The following is a 9137-nucleotide window of genomic DNA, read 5'->3' on the forward strand; positions in this document are numbered from 1 at the left end:
AAACTGTACATCGTTATTGAAACATTGAGATGTTTTCAGTGCTAGTTAAATGTTGAGTTTACTTATATGTTGATGCTACTGAGAACATTATGTAGAAGAAAGGTTCAAAAGTAATGCATAACATTTTTCTCTTAAAAGAAGGGGGATGTAACATTTGCATATTGATTTATGATTGGCCCGCAGGCATCTGTAAGGAATACCTATTATATTCACATGTGATCACATGCTGAGTTGTCATTGGCCTGCAGGCATCTGTAAGGACTGCTATTTTTTAGAAGACCCAGGGACCCTGACTCCATCTTGTCCACACGGTGCTGCTGTGAGAAAGCTTACAGACCTGATGCTTCATTAAAAGAGTTTAAACTGTAATACTCCGTTGTCCTGCAATTTATTATTTTTGTACAAAGTGTGCAAAACAAGACAGTCATCTGCCCGAATATCTCCTTATGTGGCTCGGTGTCAAATTTTGTTTTATAACGATCCTGTGAAGAGCCTTGGGACATTTTACTACATTAAAGGCGCTTTAAAAATACAAGTGGTTGTTGTTGTTTCCTGAAACTAATAATAAATTCCCCAGAGGGAAAGAAACTTGTACTTTTACACCCAAATATTAAAAAGTTTGTTCTACAGAAGCATGGGGTTTATCTGCTTTTATTGATGAATTTAAAAAGTCTCTATTAAAACCTGAGCCAGTGTGTTGTGAGACAAAGAGCCTTGTGTCCAATAAAGGGAATAAAGGCCCACAGCCTCCCCTGGCCCCGGGCCCTGAACAAGGGACTGGAGAAACTCGCTGCCCTGAGGATCAGACAATCAGCCGGCGCTAGTCCCGCCCCTCGGGCTCCCCGATTGGTTGGAGGACCCGCCGCCGGCTCGCTCCTCCAGCCCCGCCCCGCTCGCTCCCTATTGGTCAGAAGCTCCCGTCAATCAGGCCGTGGGCCCGGGTCACGTGTCCCTCACCGACTTTACAAAGAAAGCCTCGCGTGGTCGCCGGGCGGAGCTGCAGGTCGGCGGGAGCGGGGTCGGGAGATTAATAAACTGCGGGTAGGCCGCGCCGCAGGGTTTATAAAGTTGGAGAACGGCCTCAGGCCCGAATGAGATCCTGCGGCCCGGTCTGTGTTCCGCCAGACGGCTACGGTGAGGCTTTTTCTCGGTGACAGGCCCGGGTTACGCACCGCCATCTTGGTGGAGGAAAGATGGACCGGTTCCACCTGCAGCACGGTGCATGCGCGGCCATCTTCTCTCCTGAGGCGGTCCCTGGGACCGAGGATGACGCGCTTCCGCTAACAATGGGTTGTCAGGTGACTGATGAGCACGGCACCAGGAAACCCGGACAGGAGAAACCACAACTAGATCGACACAGCAGAGCCTCCAATCCAGAGCCGGCTTGTATCAGGGCGGGCGCTGGATGCAAAAGTCGGTCCCTAGCTGCCTGTGTAGGTCTTTTTGTTGCTTCAGTTTGCGCTGGAGTGGAGATGGAGGAGAAGCTGCTGGGTTTAACCCCCAGTACTTATGAGCCCAGGAGGACCCAACAATTTCCAATGTGGGACTGTCAAGGGTGGTGGATTCTGGGGGAGATCAGGTTGTTAAACAGACTCTGTCCCTACAATGTAAAAGAGTATTGTTTTAGGAACAAACATTTCTGTAGAGGCTTTTAATCTATTTTACATATGCAGATTTTTTTATTCATTCTAGAGATGTGGGTGTCGCTGGATGGCCCAGCATTTATTGCCCATCCCTAGTTGCCTTTGAGAAGGTGGTGGTGAGCCGCCTTCTTTAAACACTGCAGTCCGTGTGGTGAAGGTGCTCCCACAGTGCTGTTAGGGATGGAGTTCCAGGATTGTGACCCAGTGACAATGAAGGAATGACAATATATGTCTAAGTCAGGATGGTGTGTGACTTGCAGATGATGGTGTTCCCATGGAGCTGCTACTCTTTTCCTTCTAGGCCATAGAAGTCGTGGGACAGGTAGGGTGGCAGGTTCCCTTCCATAAGAACACAAGAATTAGGAGCAGGAGTGGACCATACGGCCCCTCGAGCCTGCTCCGCCATTCAATAAGGTCATGGCTGATCTTCGACCTCAGCTTGACTTTCCCGCCCGATCCCCATATCCCTGAGGGACATTAGTGAACCAGTTGGGATTTTATGACAATCCAGCAGCTTTCATCATCACTTTTTTTCCAGTACCGGCCCCACAAATTCCCAGATTCATTGAGCTCAGTTTCACAACCTGTCTTTGTGTTTTTGTAGGTTCTCTCATGCTCCCTTTTTCTTGTTTTATATTCATTTTACAGGGTATTCGAAGGGCAGGATTTGTAGACAGGATATTTAACTCAAACATCACATCAAGATCTGACAGAGTCACTCTATTCATCGGGACCTGAATATCATCAAACATAACATGGAAGCAAAAAGCACCATTCATAGCGGGGAGAAACCGTACACGTGTTCTGTGTGTGGACGAGGATTCAGTCGATCCTCTGGCCTGGCGAAACACAAGCGCAGTCACACCGGGGAGAAACCATGGAAATGTGGGGACTGTGGGAAAGGATTTGATTACCCATATCAGCTGGAAACTCATCGATGCAGTCACACCGGGGAGATACCGTTCACCTGCTCAGTGGGTGGGAATGGATTCACTCAGTCAATTGACCTGCTGACACACCAGCAAATTCACACTGGGGAGAGGCCGTTCACCTGCTCCGTGTGTGGGAAGGGATTCACTCAGTCATCCCAGCTACTGAGACACCAACTTGTTCATACAAACATGAGACCTTTTAAATGTACTGACTGTGAGAAAAGCTTTAAAAGCAAAAGGGATCTGCTGACACACCAGCGAATTCATTCTGGGGAGAGGCCATTCACCTGCTCTGATTGTGGAAAAGGATTCACAAATTCAACCACCTTTCTGATACACCAGCGAGTTCACACTGGGGAGAGAGCGTTCACCTGCTCCGTGTATGGGAAGCGATTCACGAATTCATCCCAACTACTGACACACCAGCAAGTTCACACCGGGGAGAGGCCATTCAACTGCTCAGTGTGTGGGAAGGGATTCACTCAGAACTCCAGCCTGCTGACACACCAGCGAGTTCACACCGGGGAGGGCCTGTTCACCTGCTCAGTGTGTGGTAAGGGGTTCACTCAGAACTGCAGTCTGCTGGCACACCAGCGAGTTCACTCTAGGGAGAGGCCGTTCACCTGCTCAGTGTGTGGGAAGGGATTCACTCAGAGCTCCAACCTGCTGAGACACCAGCGCACTCACACTGGGGAGAGGCCAGTCACCTGCTCCGTGTGTGGGAAGGGATTCACTCGGTCATACAACCTGCTCAGACACCAGCAAGTTCACAAGTGACTGCAGGGGTTGGATTCTGCTGTTATTGCTGCTGTTAATCACATCCAGGACTGAACCCTGTTCATTCTGACAGTTCAGTTCACTCCTGCTGTTGAACTCCACCACTGACCCTGCTGAAGGTTGTAGGCTCAGGGAGTGGGGCCTCCAGGAGTGGACGGTAAGAAAGCTGGGTTTCGGTATCCTCACAAATATATGGCGAGGAACCAGAGGAATCCTTACTAAGGAAATGACTGGGGTTTCACCGGCCGGCGTAGGTCTAGGGGTGAATGATGCATGACTCCCTGAACTATCTTACATTGAACCCAGTTCAGATCAAGATGAATTCAGTTTACAGAAGAATAGAGAGAAATATCACCCACAATTGAGGGAGACAAAAGCAGCCATTAGAGAAGCTCAGAGATCTTTGGAAAAGAAGATGGTGCTCAATTGTGGTAATAATGGCAAAATCTTTCCCAGCTCCGTCAGGAGGCAGAATCCCGTTAAAGATGGTTTCGGGCAGGGGTGGGCAATGATTTGGTCTGGAGGGCCACTTAACAAGTTGTGGTGAGCTGTTGAGGGCCGCACACCAATGTTGCCCCTAAGGTGCGCGGCTGCACGGTGGCGCAGCAATGGCGAGGCCCCGCGCAGGCCGCTCACCAGCTCCTGCCGCTGGGAGAGAAACCGCGCAGCACATTTAAAGGGACCGCGCATGTTGGTGAGAGCAAAGTGTTCAATTGGTGAATCGGAAACAGTCCGACTCTTAGTGTTGAGCATCGCGCCACTTCTTCAGATACTATCTTAAATACACAGAATGTGGTGTAAGATAGTAAAATCTGCCGTTACTAAATGAATGAACTGAGTGATCGATCGATCGATAGATTATATGTTGGACTGAAAGTCCACGTGGCTGTTTGGCCGAGCGGCTCGAGTCTTTTGAAGCACAAGTAGCTCTTTGTGGACACTGTTTCTGCTTCAAAAAACTGAAGGACATCAAAAGTCATTAACGGAGATGGGCATAGCATGCCAGCTCAACAAATGGCACCAAAGAATGGTGGGATGTGGGTTTTTGCCCATTCTCCCTCACACTGCAAATCCTTAATCTCCACTGGACTGTCGGGAAGAAAGAGGGGGTCAACAGAAAGTGAGCGTGTCCCCACAAGGAAGTACATTTGGAGGGTGAGACCCCACGGGTCACAGTAGAACGGTAGGGTCAGAGCAAGCTGCCCACCTGTTCCCTCAGCTGAGAATGCTTTGGTTGTGTGCAGGGACCTAAAGAGAAAAAAACACACAACCAAAAGTAAACGGCAAAAGAAAATTCAAAGGATTTGCGTAAAGTAAGAAAATACTATGGGGGAGAAATTCGCCCCCAATAGCGCCTCCAATTAGCGCCTAAAGAGGCCGAGAAGTGGGGCGTTAGTCAATTTTCGGCCGGGCGCAGTGAACCCAGTGCCTCGCCCCATATTGAGCATACATTTAGCGTCGGCGCTAAATCTTAGCGCCCGCTCACGGGCACAGGCAGATCATGACGTCATTTGAGTGTACAATGACCTTTGGGCGCCCCGGACCGGAAATTCAGTGGCACCCCCCTCTGTAGCGCCTGGCGCTAATAAGGACAGCTTACCTGGAGCCTTCCCCAGTCACTCTCGGGTTGCAGGGGCGTTATTTAAAGGGCACTGGTGTGGTTTAAAAGCGGCAGGCTTTTATGGCTCACAACCTCTTCGAGAGTTACAGAGAGTTGCTGGGCTGCACACTGCGAGCCATTTCACCACTAAGCAGAGGAACTTCAGCCTTCTGACCATCACCTTGCTGTTGGTGAGCATTTCCAACGGCAAAACTTTCTTTGCGCACTTATTGTGGGGGCTGCATTGGAGGGGAACGTCCTGCTGCTGAATCATCTGGAAAGGGCACAGAGACGCAGGGAGAGAGGGGCAGGCATGGCCAGATGGAGGAGGACCAACAGACGTCGCCACACCAGACCTTACGCGGCCAGGGTTTACCAACAGCAGTTTTCCTACATCAACATGTCGGAGGAGCAGCGTATCAAAAGGCTGCGCTTTAGAAAGGAGGTGGTGACTGAGCTGTGCCACCTGCTTCAGCCAGTTCTGCAGCCTCAGATAAGGTGCAGGACATCTCTGTCGGTGGCTGTGAGGATGACTGTTGCCCTAAACTTCTACGCAAGCGGCCCCTTTCAGGCCGCAACTGGGGACATAGCCAACATCTCGCAGTTTGCGGTGCATTGCTGCATCCGTCAAGTGACTGATGCCCTGTTTAAAAGGAGGCGGCAGTACATCTCCTTCCCAATGACCCCGGACAAGCAGCGGGAGCGCGCAGAGGGCTTCGCTGCAATAGCGGACTTCCCCATGGTGCAGGGCACCATTCACTGCACGCACGTGGCTTTGCGGGCACCTGTAGAGAATCCGGAGGAGTTCCGCAACCGCAAGGGGTTCCATTCCTTGAATGTCCAGCTGGTCTGTGACCACCGACAGCTGATCCTCGCAGTGAATGCGCAGTTCCCAGGCAGCAGCCACGACGCCTTCATCCTGCGCCAGACTTCTGTTGCAGACCTTTTCAAGGCCCCAGCTCACCCAGGAGGCTGGCTTCTCGGGGACAAGGGCTATCCTCTGTACCCGTGGCTGATGACCCGCCCCTTTAAGAGCTGGCCGGCGCCAGTGTGTCTCGGGAAAAGTGATTATTGACAGCACCTGCACTGCGCCCCGCCGCCGCAAAATTGGGTTGCGCCGCCGGGTTAGCGCCTTAAGAGTATCGTGCAGCACCTGATTTATCGCCGCAATCACCTTCAGGGGCGCTGCAACCCAATATCGCGCCAGGTGGCGCTAAATTGCGCCTGGCGCTAAACTTTGCACATCGCCAGGACTAGCGTCCCAAACGGGGCTATACCCAATTTCTCCCCCTATATTTGTAAAATAACTGCAGGTAGTTCTTTGGCTAAACTCTTACTTAGTCAAACAGTCATATTCCAATAAGTGATATTGCAGCTTGCTGTTGATGATAATTAGAGATGTACTTTGTAGATAAATAGTGTACGAGGTTAAAAAGCAGAAAGCTTCCTATTTGGGGATTCGTGTTGCTGCGGAACTGCTCAGGCTGTTTCCATAGTTATTTTATTGTCCTTTTGGCCGTTTTTAGCAGTTGTCCTTCTAGTTCAGATATGCTGGGGGTAATTTGAACCTCCCCCACCTGACGGGATTGAATTTCCTGCCCGTTTTACACCTTCCCCGATTTTGCTCTCCAATGATTTCAGTCGAAAGTGAAATCGGGCGGGGTGTAAAACAAGCGGCCGATCTGATCGCATTAGTTTCCCGCCGGGTGCGTGAGGTTAAAATCACCCCCTGCTGTTTCCAAACACAACCCAAGCAAATTTCTCCTGACAGTAGTATGGTTCTGATCCTTAATAATGTTCCAGCTATTCTTATCACCACAATTGCTTTAATTCTGACATTTGGCCTGTGATCTGACGGCAAAGCAGTGATCTCTTCACATGCAGTGAGCAAATGGGAACAAACTGGAGGTCCATTGTGCAGGAAGAAACCCAGACACGCGACGACCTTTTCTCTCATTTGAAGATGTGCATTGCTGAAGAGGATAAGACAGCTTGTAATGTGGAGGACAATCTAGTGTCAGGCAGTGTGCTTGCAGATGTCCAAATATTTATCATCATCCAGTCTGGTCCTCTGCATTGAAAACTCCTGGAACATCTCGGATTTGTGAAACATTGAGGTTGATTTTATTGGAGATATCAAATTCAGCTCTGATTTGCAAACCTTTATTATCGCAATGCTCTTGCCATTGAGATGCATCAGTCAGCTGAATAAGGTAGATTTGATATTTTCAGTAAATACAGGGTTCAGTTTCATATTTCCAAATATGATTGGCTTCCCAAGTCCATTAAACACCACAGATCAGATCATTCAGTCAGGCTCATTTTCAAAGAAAGGCTCAATTGCAACTGGCACATGGGCAAGAATGGAATGTCGATCCTTCTCTTGCAGCTGATCGGGGATCTTGGATGTGTTTGACGTTGCTGAGATTGCTGAGCTTAGACTTCTTGGGGCTGATTTTCACTCTGGGTGGACATCAGGTGAGCGGTGCGATGGTGCTGCCTGTCCAATGTCCTCGGCGAGAGGACCCAGCCATTTTGATGGCCGGGCCTCATCTGTGCAATATCCAGCTCCAACCGCTAAACCAGGGCTGACAGGAAGCTTGCAGATCGGAGGGCGGGGGGTGGGTGAAACTGGAAATCTGGCGGCTCCTCCATGGAACACAGCCAGACACATTGATGCAGCAAATGGCAGATTCCATTTGCCCGCATCTGTTTGTGGTTGTGACTCCCCTGCTGCCTCGGAGACAATGACCCGCCTCCTGATGTTACGTGGGGTGGGTCACGTCCTGCAAACCTGCTTGAGTTTTTTGAAGAAAATTTAACCCTTTTACACCGATATCATTCTGGTGAATCTGCGCCGCGACCACTCTCCAGTGCCAATATCTCCTTCCTGAGGTGCGGTGCCCAGATCTGAACGCAATACTCCAGATGGGTTCTAACCAGAGCTCTGTACAGCTCCCACCTGCTGAGACACCAGTGAGTTCACACTGGAGAGAGGTCGTTCACCTGCTCCGTGTGTGGGAAGGGATTCACTCGGCACTCCAGTCTGCTGAGACACCAGCGAGTTCACACTGTGCAGAGGCCATTCACCTGCTCCGTGTGTGGGAAGGGATTCACTCGGCACTCCAGTCTGCTGAGACACCAGCGAGTTCACACTGTGGAGAGGGCGTTCACCTGCTCCATGTGTGGGAAGGGATTCACTCATTGATCTCACCTGCTGAGACACCAGCGAGTTCACAAGTGACTGCAGGGGTTGGATTCTGCTGTTGTTGCTGCTGTTAATCACATCCAGGACTGAACCATGTTCATTCTGACAGTTGGGGTTTGTTTCTGCTGATGTTAGTAACCCCTATAACTGGGCTGGAGTTTTACATTCTGGAAATAAGTCAAATAAATCTGCTTTGTTTCAAACACACTTTGTATTGAGTCCTTGATGTCTCTAAGATAAGAGGAGACTAATTGATATCCTGTTACCGGCTGCTCCATTTTGGGCCTTTTCACCTTTGTTAAAGAAAGACTTGTATTCATACAGCACCTTTCACAACTTCAGGACATCCCAAAGCACTTTACAGCCAATGAAGTACTTTTGAAGAGCAGTCGCTGTTGTAATGTAGGAAATGCAGCAGCCAATTTGCACACAGCAAGCTCCCACAGACAGCCCTGTGATAATGACCAGATGATCTGTTTTAGTGATGTTGGTTCAGGGAGAAATGTTGGCCAGGACTCCAGGGAGAACTCCCCTGCTCTTTGTGGTAAACCACTGTTATTGTTGTTGTTGTTGTTACACACTGTTGTACCTATGCATGCCTCAGCATGTCTCTGCTGGCTCCGCCCCTGGCTCCACCCACAGGCCCAGGTATAAAGGTGACCGCTCGGCAGCCCCCTGCCTTCTTGGAACCCAGTCAATCACGAGAGACATGCTCTGTTCTTTGCTAATAAAAGCCTTTAGTTAATCTCCTAACTCTCCGGCCTAGAAATTCAGTTGGGCGCGCCAGCCGTTAGCGCCTTAGGGGGAGTAGATCTCGAGCGCTAGGTGCTTATCGCCCGGGCGCAGCGCGATCTGCACCTCTCCCCAACTTCAGGACACATTTAGCGCCGGTGCAAAGTCTTAGCGTGCGCCCTGCTGCGCGCGCAGATCATGACATCATTTAATAGTGCAACGCCCTTTGTGCGTCCCAAACCGGA

At 50.1% G+C, this 9137-nt stretch overlaps 1 pseudogene; it reads left to right on the top strand.

Moving 5' to 3' along the window:
- The window catches only part of LOC147118466 (uncharacterized), a 51770-nt pseudogene extending 48323 nt beyond the window's left edge, over positions 1 to 3447 (top strand).
- Positions 3448 to 9137: the final 5690 nt, after the last annotated feature.

This window comes from Somniosus microcephalus, chromosome 4, assembly GCF_052327205.1.
Source record: "Somniosus microcephalus isolate GS21.2 chromosome 4, FLI_Smic_1.0, whole genome shotgun sequence".
NCBI classification, from domain to species: Eukaryota; Metazoa; Chordata; class Chondrichthyes; order Squaliformes; family Somniosidae; genus Somniosus; species Somniosus microcephalus.